The sequence below is a fragment of the Stegodyphus dumicola genome, chromosome 4 (assembly GCF_044657685.1).
Source record: "Stegodyphus dumicola isolate Sdum_Otavi_A_Nest chromosome 4, ASM4465768v1".
Classification (NCBI taxonomy): domain Eukaryota; kingdom Metazoa; phylum Arthropoda; class Arachnida; order Araneae; family Eresidae; genus Stegodyphus; species Stegodyphus dumicola.
The window spans coordinates 199,377,649-199,391,937 of NC_140771.1; the positions used below are offsets into that span (position 1 = coordinate 199,377,649).

The following is a 14,289-nucleotide window of genomic DNA, read 5'->3' on the forward strand; positions in this document are numbered from 1 at the left end:
ACATAATACAGTAATATAAATTTATAACAATATATGTAAAATTAGTTGAAAATTCTTTGATATTTTTCAAGGAATAGCGAAAATTTCTCAAGAGAGTCACATTTCTGTGTGACTATCAAAACAAATTAATAAATATGTAAAAACGTAAGTGCAAATAATAAAAAAGATGAAAGTAATTTGAAACTAAATTGCATGGCGATTACTTATTTAAGTATTATTAAAGAATGGTATTAAAATTAAATTCAAAAATTGAAAAATAATAAACTTTTAATTAATGAGCAAGATATAATCTGCTCATATGTGACGCTAAACGAATCATATTGTACAAAAATTAAAATATATAACATTAAAATTCTAGAAATTAGAAGCCAGAAAGCCATTAGGCAAATTAGAAGCAATTTCATAAATTAATTTTTTTCTAATAAATGTATAACGTAAGAAATGGTAAAACTATTAAATAACTGTTGCAAAACGAAAGTAATTAAGTTTTAATTAAAGTCAAAATTAAAATTTTAAATTAAAGTTAAAATTTAAGGAAACAGAATTGTTTCAGAATGTAATTTACCTAAAAGTGAAGTATATACTCGTAGGACCATTAAAGATGATTTTTGCACAAATAAAAAGTTTCCAAATTGAGGAAAAAGAGGAAAATTTATGGAAGGAACTGAAGGCAGTAAAACGTAATGTGTTAAATAATTAATTCAAAAGGCAGTAAGCCCAAAATTTGGAAAACAAATTAATTAAATAATAAATTTGATTTGAACGGAATAATACAATTCAATTAACTGAATGTAATAAGAAAACAGAAAAGGAAACCTGTTTAAAAATTTGTCCCTTGTATCTATAAGAGCTATTCTATGAGTCTGAAAAGAAATGATATGTGATATGATGAATACGTTTGAGATGTAGGACTGTAGTTTAATAAAATGAAAAATAAAAATTTAAGTACTGAGTTGAATTGTATAAATATCGCCTTTAAAACTGAAAATTGGTGGAGAGTGCTCAGTGATTCAATTTTTAACTTTATTGTTGAAATTAAATGGTTTAAAACTGTGAAAAATTAAACCGAATTTAAAGTAAACATTATATTAAACAATGCTATTAAATTGTTTCAGAGGTCTAAAAGTACTAAATAAAATTAATTGATCAGAAAAAATTGAGATTTTAATATGGTGTTGGATTTTTAATAATTAAAGAAAATGAAACGTAATTTGTACGTAATGGGGAATTGGAAAACTTGTGAGAATGAAAAAGGTTTTTAAGAACAAAAAGTGTTCGTCCAATTCGGCCTATTATACGTCAAAACGTGAAGACACTATACTCTTGTGCATACTTCAGATGACCTTTTTTGAGATGAAGACCTTTTTTGTTACTTACTTTTTTTATTTTTGCACACCATTATATAATTTTTTATTTTATTTAATAAAATTCAATATTACTCATGTTAAAAATATAATTTTTTATTATTTAATCTTCAAATATTTTTATAAATTATCTAACAATCATTTATTCGCAATCCCCAAAGTAGTTTAGAGGCCCACCAGCGGCCGAGCGGTAAAATCGCTGAACACTGGTAGTTCGGTCCGAGGTTCGAATCCCGCGAACGGGCTGGCTGCATGGCCGTTTTTGTAGTTTTCCCCATGTGTAACGTGTATACGAACCAGTTTGCCTTAGAATGTCCTCCACGATCCATCCCTTCCCTTAGGCAGGTAGCCCTAGTGTTCTTTGCCGTATTCTCAATACACCAACACCACTCAAAATAATTTAATAATTTCATTTAAAACTTTATATTTTTAATTCAATTTATTTTTTCACTATTTTTAACAATTTAATTCTGTAATAAATTTTAAGAATTTAATCGCAGCGATTAGATTCTACATTTCATTTTTTATTTTTACAGAAGAAATTTATACCACTCAACAAGTTCTTGAATTTTACATTTTATCCAAACAAAGTCCTACAGCTCAACCCGATACATTCAATCCCTTTCTTATTCCATTCAATTTATTACATAATTAATTCTTTTCCCATAATTTGGCTTACTGTCTTTAGAATTAATTATTTCAAAATTTATGTTTATTGCCTTTACTTCTTTAACGTGCTTTTTCCTCTATTTCCTTCGTTTGGAAAATTTCTATCTGCATGAAAGTTATCTTAAATGATTCTTATTTGCTTTAATTTTAGGTAAATTCCCTCTGTTAGCCATAACTTCAAATTAACCTTTGGAAACTATACCCTATTACGTATATTTGGCTTTGGTTATTTTATTACGACAAAGCCTTGAGAAAAACCTTCTTAGAAAGCTCTCTAAGGGAAACTGGCTCGTATACATGTTACACACGGGAAAAACCCACGAAAACGCCCATGCAGCCAGCCCGTTCGTGGAATTCGAACCTCGGACCGAACTATCAGCGAACTACTGGTAGGCCTCTACGTATAGTGTATATTATGATGAATATGCCTATAATAAATTTTAAAGTTAAAAAAAGGGGAAAATAATGAAAAAATTCCTTTTTATTTTTTTATTAATACTTTAAAAATCTAGCTTATTTAAAAATTTGTTAGTTATTTTGCACTTGAATTCTTGCGAATGTTATATTGAGGTATGTGGCAATATATCTTGAAACAAGTTTGATGCCCCACAGAAAATTCCTATTATACATTATTCATCAAGGAATTTAATTATCATTTCAGTATAGTATAGTTTAGTGGTAAGAATATTTAAACATAATGAGATTATTTGCAGAAGTATATTAAGGAAATTATAAGGGGTGGCAGTCTGGTTATAATGGAAATAAAGTGAGAACCATTCCTCTTGAGAACAACTTGTTAATGCTTCTTAAGTATTCCTATAAATTAAATCTATCACTTCCTAAACTCACCTAGGATATTTTTAAGATAAATTCAAGGAAGCAACTTTTGATTACGTAAATTGTTCAATCTATCATATTTATGAGGCTATTAAAAACTTTTCGGAGTACTGAAATTTATTATATTCTGGTGTTTAAAGAAAGTGTCTACAAAGTCTAAATAAACACATGGCTAAATTAAGGCAATTCAGTAACTGAGAAATTTATGTGTGTCATAAACTTTTACATTCTTATGGTGCTGAAATTATTGTCAGCCTCGCATACATAAAAGAAATACTTTTGGTACGGTAAACAAAATTGTGATTGCTGTACCTATGAAATGTAAAGAAATGTTATAAGTTAAGGTGTAAATCAATCTTAGAGCACACTTTTATTCATTTTTGTATATGCGCTTAAGCATAGTGAATAATAAAATGCAGGGAGAATCCAATAAATGATCACGAATGAGAGATATCCATCTGTGCCCTGATGTTACAAACTATTTATATCCGAGTTTCCGAATTGTACGTGTTTTTGATATTCCTAATAATTATAGAAAGCACCTTATATTTTTAAATCCGTGCACGACAGTTTTTTGTGACACGTAATGTAATAAGTATGAATTCCATTCTTTTAATGGATAAATTTATTGAAGAAAACGTTTTGGATTTTAGAATAGGCAAAGTGTTTATCCTTTTTTACATTGCAACTTGAGTTTTGAAGACGGTATAGTAAAGATTCACAAATCCATCAGGGCATTAGGGAAATGATATAGGCAGATAAAGAACGCTGGTGTTACGTGTGTAGAGACAAGTTCCTAAAACGACGAAGAATTTCTAACAAAGCAATGGAGAACGTTAGAAACATACGTAGTGCACAAAAATCAGCAAATCATGATAACCATGAATTTCTAATTTCACAGCCAAATATTTGGAAGAAGTTTTGAGGCCGATTGGACATCTCAAACAGTATGAAACCATATCCTTTGCAGATGTTGAATAATTAACACCAGATGAGTATATGGAGCCTTAAGAAATCTGCAAACGCATGCAAGAAGGATTGAGAGACGGCACTTTGCCTCTCGTATAATACTCAGAGACGAAGCTATGTTTCATTTGCGCGGAATGCTAAATCGCCACAGTGCCCGGATATCTCAGTACCACTCTAAAAAGAACAGAATTGTACTAGCAACGTTGGCAAATACTCTCATGCAATTGCTGTGAGCGCTACCATGCGGTGTCACAACAGCACAATATTCGCTAGTTGCTAGTTATAAATAGAAATCTAACTTATAATGAGCAATTAAGTACTAGAATCCGCAAATTAAACAGTAGCTGCGATAAACGTCAATAGTGCAACAATCATGACACATGACTTGGCTCATTATACTCCCTTCAAACATTAAATGTTCTAATATGCTAAACGCGCAGCGTAGCATAAAAAAAAACATTGCAAATAATGTAAAAGCCTAACGAAGCACAAAATTGTGTGCCATGTAATGTTGCATACAACATAATTGTGTGTAATCTACAATGGTAGAAACTGTCAATGCGAATGATGAATGTAGTAGTCTAACGAAGCATGTACTTTTGCAATATTTTATGTAATTTAATAGTATGTAACCTGCAACGCTTGAATCAGAAAATGGGCGTCTGCCAGTAACTTTTCTTTTTCTTCGGGATGACATTAATTCGTTAGGCACTGCAGCTTTAGGCCGGATGTAATCTCGACGACGAAAAGTAACGAGAAGTGCTCGGATATGGGTTGTAGTATATTGTCATTCTGTAGTGTGTATTGCAACGTCATATTCTGAATTCTCATAATATTTCAAAAGCGTTCGTTTTCTATTCCAAAAATTCCAACAAAATTAGCATTTTGTTCTCAGATTATCCAGTAGCTAATACTGAGTTTGTTATTTGAGGGTACAAAAACATTTATCTCTAGTTAAAATTATATGGTGAATTTATTAACATCGGTAAATTAAACTTTTGGTAAGTTGTCCGGGCCACAAGCTACTTTGCATTAGGATTTTTTCGAAATTGCAGACGCGTAAAATGAGCAATACCCTCCCCGCGACTGGAACGTGGATCTCTCGAATACGCGGAGAGGGCTACATTTACACCACGAATGCATGAGGAAAAGAGGGAAAAAAGACGTTATAACTTTGTTCATCATTATGTCATACAAGTTCACTGAATTTCATATATTTATTATACCGAGAGTTTATTCCATGCATGATACAATGTTCAGCATTTTTATTACAATCGGAGAAATTTTTTTCACTTACAACTATCTGAAGTAAGAGAGGGAATGACTTCAGTGTTTGCATTTTGCACCAAAAATTAGCATCGATGTATTTTAGAAAGGGTTTTGTATCAAATTCTAAAACAGAGAGAAAGTCGCGCCTTTTACATTAAACAGTTAGTTAAGTTTTTAAAGTAAAAAAAATTCAGAGAAAATTAAGAATTCTAGGAAACGCACAGATGGAAAAGTTAGCAGAACAGACATCTTTATTGAAGTGGTATCTTCATATTTACAAACATTCGTTGTGATTGCGTGTAACAATTAATGAAATGGACACAGAAGGAGCAAATTCGTAAGTTAAAGGGAACCTTAATACCCAACGTAAGTAGAGTGGGGCATACACAAAATAAAATTTTAAAAAGTCAAGATATGCTGAAACTCCATGATTGACAGAAAGCACTACAATTAATTAACTTTACAATTAATTTTTAGCTTCGCTAACATCGATTTATTATTCAAAATGATGTGCACGAATAAATAAAGCAGGAACGTTGAATTAAGATGCAGAGATAAGACCCTTGCTTCAATAAAATGTAGGCTTAGCAAAAATTTCAGTTTTCATTTGATGAAAGAATTCATTAATTTTGAGTAAAATGCTTTTAGTTTTTGTTGAGTCTTCAAGCTTTAATTCATCACTGAAATGACAAACTTTCATAATTATAACTTCAGACAAATTATTTCATTTGTATATAATGTAAAGTGAGATTAAATGTGTTGAGGAGATCAAATTGGGAACATTTTTTCCATATTCATAGATGAGGCGTTACCTTGGCTAAAAGTAATTTTAAAGAGTATTTATCGTTGTAATGTTTAAAGCTTTTAAATAAAAAAGGAGAAATCAAAATACGCAAAATTTTTTAGCTTAATCCAGTTTCCAATTAGTGAATCGAAAGTAAGCAACATAGTATAATGGTGTCTTACATAATTTTGTAAAATTAAATGGGGATTTCAAAGCCTTGTAATTCTTCTCAAAATATATTCCAATTAATTTTCAGCTTTCTGCTTTTAAATTTAAAAAAAAAAAAAAAAAAAAAAAAAAAAAAAAAAAAAAAAAACAAACAAACATTAGATACATTTATTTATTTATTGAGATTTATCTCTAAGTTCTCGACTCTGAAACAAAATTAAATTAACCAATAAAAGTCACATTAAAAAATAATGTTTAACTCCTGCTTGAAACCCAAAATTCGTTAATGATATGTATGTTTTTTAATGAAAATATCTGTTTATTGCGTTATATTGAAGGTACTAAAATACAAAATTGAGTAGGAATAGTTAAAGGCTTAAATTCACAGTAAGGGGAAAATTATGTACTTTTTTGTTATGTTCTTCTTAGGTGATTTTTATTCTATTTACACATTTATGTGGCTCAAATTTAAAAATAAACCTAACGTAGTACATTTTCATAACAAGTTAAAATTATATGCTCATGCCGTCAGTTGTAAAGAAAACATAAAATGCTTATCCCCCTGCACGTTTTTTGTCTAACAATGTTTTTATAATAAGTGAAATGGATTCTGAATTTTCTCGCATTCACATCTAAATACAGATTCTAATATAGTTTACGAATGTCTCGAATTTTGAGTCTTTGGAATCATTTATGTTAGATAAATAAGTTGGATAAAATCCGTAACAATGTTTTAGTTAGGGTACGAAAGATCTGAAAAAAGAATATGCGTGAGGAATTAAGTTTTCAGGTTTCGAATACTTCAATATTCACAGAATCTGATAATTTGAATGTTCAGTCTTTAGCTTTTATTCTTGGCTATCTGGTTTAGTTGCACAATTACAATGTTTTGAGCCATTACTAGTGCGAGTTCAGTCAGACGAGTGCATAATAATTTTTATTCTAAATTTATTATAGAAGTTCTAAAATGTTTCTCAGTATTAGATTCATTGAAAATTTTAAAATGATTGAGGTTTCAAAAATAACAGCTGCTCGGATCATTTGCTGAAAGCTGAAATCGATAATATAATGCTAATTTGATTACCTTCTATAATTTTGAGTATGTTTAAATTTACATCATTTGATTGACACTGATTTACTAGTTTTCTGGAAAAGAAAGTATTACAGTAGTTCTAAAAAGTAAAAATACTAACTCATCATAATGTCATCAGCATAGCAACTGCTATGGAAAAAAGCGAAACAATTAATTTTGAAGCAATGAAATGTTATAGTAAATATACCCAGCACATTTTAGCCTGGCAAATATATTTACTAGACCAAGCTGCGAAACACATCCCTATAACATAAATAAGAAACTATTAGCCCAAAATGGCTGATAGTTTCGACGCAGGATTTTGCTTTACTTTACTTGAATGCACTGTTTCACTTTTCATTCAAATCTGTTGCCATTTTGAAAAATGTAAGATATTCTTCTTTCATCTTTAATGTGTCTGCTGTTAATTAACAAACAAACTAGAGATATAGTCCTCAAGCATATTTTAATCTTATTAAGTTACATAAAAATGTATTTAATTCACGATATATCTAATTAAACACATCAAATACTTTTATGGACTTACATAACACATTTTTCACTTTTTAAATATACAGAACGCTGGACACTTGCAATTCGTCAGAGGTTAGAATCCAGCTAAAGGGCTGGTTGCATGGGCATTTTCGTGGTTTTTCCCCATGTGTAAAGTATATATGTGCCAGTTCTCCTTAGAATGTCCTCCACGAAGACATCCCTCCACTTAGGGAGATAGTCCTCGAGGTTTTGCCGTAATTAAATAAACGAAACCAAATATGCTGAAGATATACTATAACGTTAATCTAAATGCATATATATTAATATCTAATAAAATGTTTTATTCCACCTTCGTAATCGCTATCAAGATAAACCATATCAAACTTTAAAAGAGCCTTTTGGCAATCATTTAAATCTGAGACCTTTGATTTTTTTTACTGTTTCAAATTAATTTTGTATCTTTTCACTAATTATAGTACAATTCTTTACTATTTTCCTAAATATATTATTTATTTACTCTTTAAAAGAACAATTGAAGTGATAGAAATAAAAATCTAAATATGAAATTTGAATTAAATGTATACAAAGCGCCTGTAGAGTTTCAGAACTAAGTTCATATAGAGAACTGAAAGCTGAAGAAAGCGACATTCTTACTTCACAAACTACATTATGGGATCCTCTAAAGCCTATGGAAGATCTGTCAGTTGCTTCAGGTGTTTGATTCGTTCGAAAAATTCATTATTTCTGCATAAGTTTTGGTAATGATATTTTTTTTTTAATTTCAAGGGCTAATAAAATAACTTTTGAAGCAAGGCTTTACTGTACGGAAAAGAAAGTAGACTCCAAGGGCCAAATATGCTGAATAAGATAGTGATGCAGATTTGTGACACGTTTATTGTGTTAGATACTGATTGACAAAATTAGAATTGTATGAAGACGCTTTGTCCTGGAGCAGGAAACAAGTCATTTGGCTCGGTGTTTCCAGACTTAATGCGCTAAAGAGTCTACAGCAGTTTTCTATCAAATCTTCATATAATATGGAGTTCATCTCCGTCAGGAGCATATTCTTTTCAATTTTTTCCTTTGCAGTCAGGAACGTTCACTAACACGCTACTTTATTGGAGATTTCAGGCAACAAAGTTTATGTGGCATGGATAATCATCCAAACTCAAGCTAATGATTGTCAGTTCTTTTCGAGATCATAAGCAAAGAATTAAATTTCATCTTCTGTTACAACTTGAAAACGTTAGAACAGAAACAACAACCAAATAAGGGGGATACTAAAAAGGACCCATTTTGATCAAATATGATATGCAGACATTCTCTCGCTTTTTGATCGGCAGGCACTTGGAGTGAAAGATCAAAAAGAGAAAAATTTTTCCTGTTTCAAAGTCTTCTGCTGCAATTTTGCGAGCAGTGCCATTAATGACATTAAGTTCATCAGCTCTCATTCGAAGAGACAAATGATGAATTTTCAATGGCAATTGTCAAACTATTCCTATTTGTTTATCTGTTCGAATCTGCAAAGAGTGATCATTATTGGGTTTAGTTTTAACACTTTCGTGTCTGCTGCAAATCGTCCGTACTAGCAAACGCACTGAAATATGTTAATGCTTGATTCATGTATGCTCTCCACAATATTTTTAAATACCTCCGTTGCTGTTTCACTGCTTTACGGCAAAATGATATTGTCATTTTTGCTCGCCTTTCGAATTGATAACAGCGGATATTCATTGGCTCAAAGCAAAGAACTAACTTTGTTACATTCAGATATTGAAATAAAGGACTTACAAATATCTAAATAGTACTAATGCTGGATAACTAAAATTTTTGAATTAGTGATTGATCCCAAAACCATTTAAATTTCCATAATGTTACACATGCTCATTTGTTTTGTTACAGCCTTAATCCTAAATGAATTCGATTGAGAGAATAACGTGGGAAATTCTTTCTAAAAGAAGACTGGCAAAAATTACCATTTCTAAATACTAGATTCATAATATCCTAAGCAAACATTATCTCTTTTAATGTTGTTAATGGCAAAAGAATCTGAATGACTGTTGAAGAGAGGTGGATAAAAGGTACTGAATCACTGTAGAAATTTTAGGAAAGTATATCACACAAATTTCTAAATAAGAAATTCACCAGGAAATATGAAAATAAAATTATTCAACTATCAATTCATCATTCATTATTCAAAAAATTATTTTTGTCCATGAATATAGAATTAAATTTTATTCATCATACATAAAACTGAAGAAAAGTCAACTAAAAAGTAAAAGTAAAAGTCATTTTTTTCTCACTAATTGAAAATAAATAAAAATTTTGGAGGGTGTTTAGAATTAAATTTGCTTCCTTAACTTGAAGCAAATAAGTTATACTTTTGTTATTATTTGTATTGAATGCAAACAGTTGCCGCAATAATGTCTCTAAACCACATTTTCTTTATTACACATATGATGGTTTTACTCAGATAAGTAGGACATTTTAAGGAATATATACGAATTTTCAGATGGATATATTACATTTAGCAATGGCATCTCAGTCAGAATTTCAAAATTGTTATACGAATGTAAAGTATGGATAAATAACTACAATTTTAAGAAGAAACGTTGAAGTTGTATATAATATAACCTTATTTTTATAAATGAAAAATAAATAATGGTATAAAAATGAAATAACTTTCTTTAAAATAAATAATAAGCAATAACATATCTTTCTAGGTCAGGAGTTCTCAACCAAGAAGAATTCTTTCTTAGGAGAGAATTTCATAGTAAGGGGAGACAGAATTCGGTCTGTCGTTTATTTATCTATGTTAAGTAACAGTCTTTGTTTATAAATATAAATAACTACTTTTATTCTAGTTTTGATATGTATAAATATTTTTTATACTTTTCTTGATTAATTTATAAGACGCATTAAAACATAACCACTGTTCTAGATATAACTCGCTGAAATATTAAGGCATACCGGAAAAACACCTATTTTATTTTCCTCTTGCTATACTCAAGAAAAGCTGCCTATTGCCTAGCTATGCAAGATGAAAGAAAAAAAAAAGTTTTTCCACCCAACCCTCTGCATGTTTGAAAAGTAAGTTTTCTAAAAACGTAAATTCAGATATCTAAGTTACAATTTAAAGTATCGATACAAAAATATATGCTTAGTACTGTCACATAAACATATCCTACTATAATTTGTAAAATTTGTCCATATTAAATGTTTTTTTCAGACATAAGTGAGAAGAAGATTTTCAAATTGAATAAGAAAATGTTGGTGACTTAAACAAACACAGCGTATTGAATATATTTACTAAAATGTCAATGTAATTTATAGGCCCGCATATTGAAATTCCTTTCGTGTATCATTTCAAATCTAAATGGAGATTTTCAAATATTGTCAGTATTACAATCATATTTCCAAACATCAGAGCAGGAAATGTCATTAAAGCTTCAACGCAAGACCATTTTATTTAGATTCGGTAACACACTTTGAAGCACGAGTACCCAAAAATTGCGATACGAAATTTTTACATGTATGGAGCACGGTTACGAAATTAATCATTCTGAGCGGTAAAAAAGAATTATTAGCTGTCTATCCCCCCTATCTTTGTGGTTTTCCTTCTGCTGATAATGCGTAAGTAACGGCAGACTAGAACAACATTACTTTGTTAACCTTTGTGGTGTGGTCGATTCGTCACAAAGAAATACAGGCTGCCATTATGAGAAAGCAGGGAATAACATGTTCAAGAGACGATGATACAAATACATCGTAATATTATTTATGATGTATAACGAGATTTGGATTACCTTCACACGGGCATTCAGGCTTCGGGACGCATTTCGATTGTCATTCTTTTATTCTCCTAATGAAAATGATATTTAGGAATTATTCAAGCATCTTCAGAATATTCTATTACAGTATTATGCATACTAAATAAATGTTTTTTGTATGAACACTGAACGAATTTAAGAACTATTTCTTATTTTTAGACTTATTATACAGTAGATGTTATACATTCTTACGAGCCGCCCTGATCGATGTAATAATTAGCGATGCCGGCTAACTTTGGTACAGTGTCCGCAGAGATATCAATAAGGACTGGTCATTTGTAAGTGTGCAATAACTGTGCGGTATGGTGGTACTTAAAATAATGGCCAACCCAGAGTCCTCTCGAGAGGCTTGCCAGTAGGAAAAGAGGGGTAGGAGACTCTCGAATTACGCACCCCGGGGTGTCCCTATCAAAATTAGGACCGAATTAACTTATTTTCTTGTTCTTGGCGGGTGTAAAATCTGTCGCCTGCTTTGGTGTAACTTGAGCAACATTATCAGTAATGAGTTTGCAAAATGACCAATGGCTACGAGACATCCTTGACGAATGCACTTTGTTTCAAATGCCGGACTGAAGTGTCAGGCATTTGAAACAACAAGAAATATGCATTTTTCGGATTAGCTTTGCTGTACTGTGCGATAACCAGTACAAATAAGTTCCCTTTGGTATTACAATGTTTGTAACATAAAACCACGAAACAAAATTTTTGATATCAGCATTCTTACGGAAATCATTACAATGGAGTAGAGTTAGTGATACAGTCGAAAATGTTTATGATGCATGCAAATCAAAGTTTGTGTCTAAACTACATAAGTAATTAAAAAAATGCGAAAGAATGAACTTTAGTAACAATAATTAAATTTTATATTTGTTAGGAAGATTTATAGAAGAATTATGATCTTTTCCTTTGTACGAATATTGAAAACTTCACTACCGTGGTTCATTAATGTCAGTAATACTTCACTAAAAATATCTTGTACATCCGAAAATCAGCTGTGTCTTAGCAATTGTCTATCAATGTGTTTTTCGAATTCAGCATAAGTGAGCGTACACCAATAAAATACAGATCTATTTCTTTCAGCAGGCTCTGTTTAGTCCCTTGTGCAGTCATTTTACGAAATTTTTAAACACCAAAAGTATCATCCACTTTTTTATTCAGTTCCTTCCTGCTAAGGAGCATTTTTATATTTTGAAGCGACTAGGATTTTCAGCTTTTCTGATCAAAAGTGGTGTCATTTTTTTCATCCTCACTTCCGTGAAGAATAGCAGCACAATAACGCAGACAAAGGATTTTGGATCATTTTGTTCTTGAAAAATTTCGCTATCAGCTATGTTCGTTTTATCTGGCAGAAGGATTCAGGTTAAAAAAAAAAAAAAAAAAAAAAAAAAAAAAAAAAAAAACTACTTTCGTAAGCATTAAAGGTGTCTTTTATCGTATAATTCAAGATTTTTCCAAATTCTTTCTTGACTTACGCAGAATTCATATTTCTGCTTGAGAAGGCATATTACCACAAAATCTGCAGTTTCTCAGATTCAGCTGTGTGAAACATTACGCGAAACAAAGAATAAACAACGTTTTCTTCACTGTTTTTTGAGATATTTCTTAAATACTTTCATGATTTTCATTATCAATTACATAATATGAAATTATTATTTAAATGTAATTATCGCAGACAATCCTTTTTATCTTTCCGGAAAAAATTTCCACCGATTATTCGTTTAAAATTTATATATTTTTAAAAACTGAATGATATTTTTTTACAATGGAAGTACTATATCGCACTATATATGTTAGTGATGGAATTTATTAAATGTCGTAGATTTTCTCATGCTACTCCGGCCATTTCTTTCTCGTTTAGAAATATGTCCCCAACCGATCAAAGAGAGCCAGGAATATTTAACTAGATAGTTTTATCTTGAGTATTTTCTTTGGACAGCCATTGTGAATATACTGCAGTATAAATTAAAAGCTGAAAATATTTATAAACGTATTCCAGATGTGTTAAGTTATATTTTTAAATATATGATCATATATTTCGTCCAGCTATGCGGGTCTAATGTTGTATACCCAGACTGAACAACCAGTATTCAGCAACTTTACCGCTCGGCCACTTATGGGGTCAAACTGTAAAAGGGTTCAGTGTTCTAAAATTATGGTTTTGGTTTGTTTTATATGATTACGGTAACGTTTCGAGGGTTATCAGCCTAAGAGGAGGGATACTTTCGTAGAAGACATTTTAAGAGAAGCTGGCTCGTACGCACGTTACACATTGGGAAAACCACAAAAACGCTCATCCAGCCATGCTCGTTCGCGGGATTCGTACCTCAGACTGAATTACCAGTGCTCAGCAACTTTACCGATAGGCCGCTAGCAAACCTTCTAAATTACAAAATTTGGAGGTTTTTTTTTTTTTTTTTTTTTTGTGTGTGTGTGTGTTCTGTTAGAATTTGTCGGTTTATTATATTTTTAGTGAATATTAATTTTTAAATATTTTGATATTAACTTTCAAGGGGATGACGTTATATTGGTAGTCGATATTATACATTAATATTAATTGATATTATTTTCAAGTCTAATATCATGTTAGCCATGATCTTTTTATTAGATATATTTGATATTATACGGGGAATAAAACTGAAAGTTCTTAGATCTGGCAATACTGAATAAAGCATGGAAGAAGAAGAAGCTGTGCGATAACCAAGAGTCTGTAGCATGAGGATATCAGTAAAATTGGCTAGCAGTAAAAGTGAATAGCAGTAAAACTGGCTTTCTGTTGTGTCCGCGGAATAAGGCGAAGCGTGTTGATAAGTCGGCATATAATTGAAATTGCCA

The 14,289-nt window shown here is 30.9% G+C and overlaps 1 long non-coding RNA gene across 1 annotated transcript in view; it reads left to right on the top strand.

Annotated features, from left to right (window-relative positions):
- Positions 1–14,289, top strand: part of LOC118182252 (uncharacterized) — a 187,610-nt gene that overhangs the window by 95,000 nt on the left and 78,321 nt on the right. Inside the window, exons 3-4 of the long non-coding RNA XR_015040538.1 lie at positions 10,351–10,400; positions 10,569–10,717. This is a non-coding gene — a long non-coding RNA (uncharacterized LOC118182252). The remainder of the gene's footprint in view (positions 1–10,350; positions 10,401–10,568; positions 10,718–14,289) is intronic.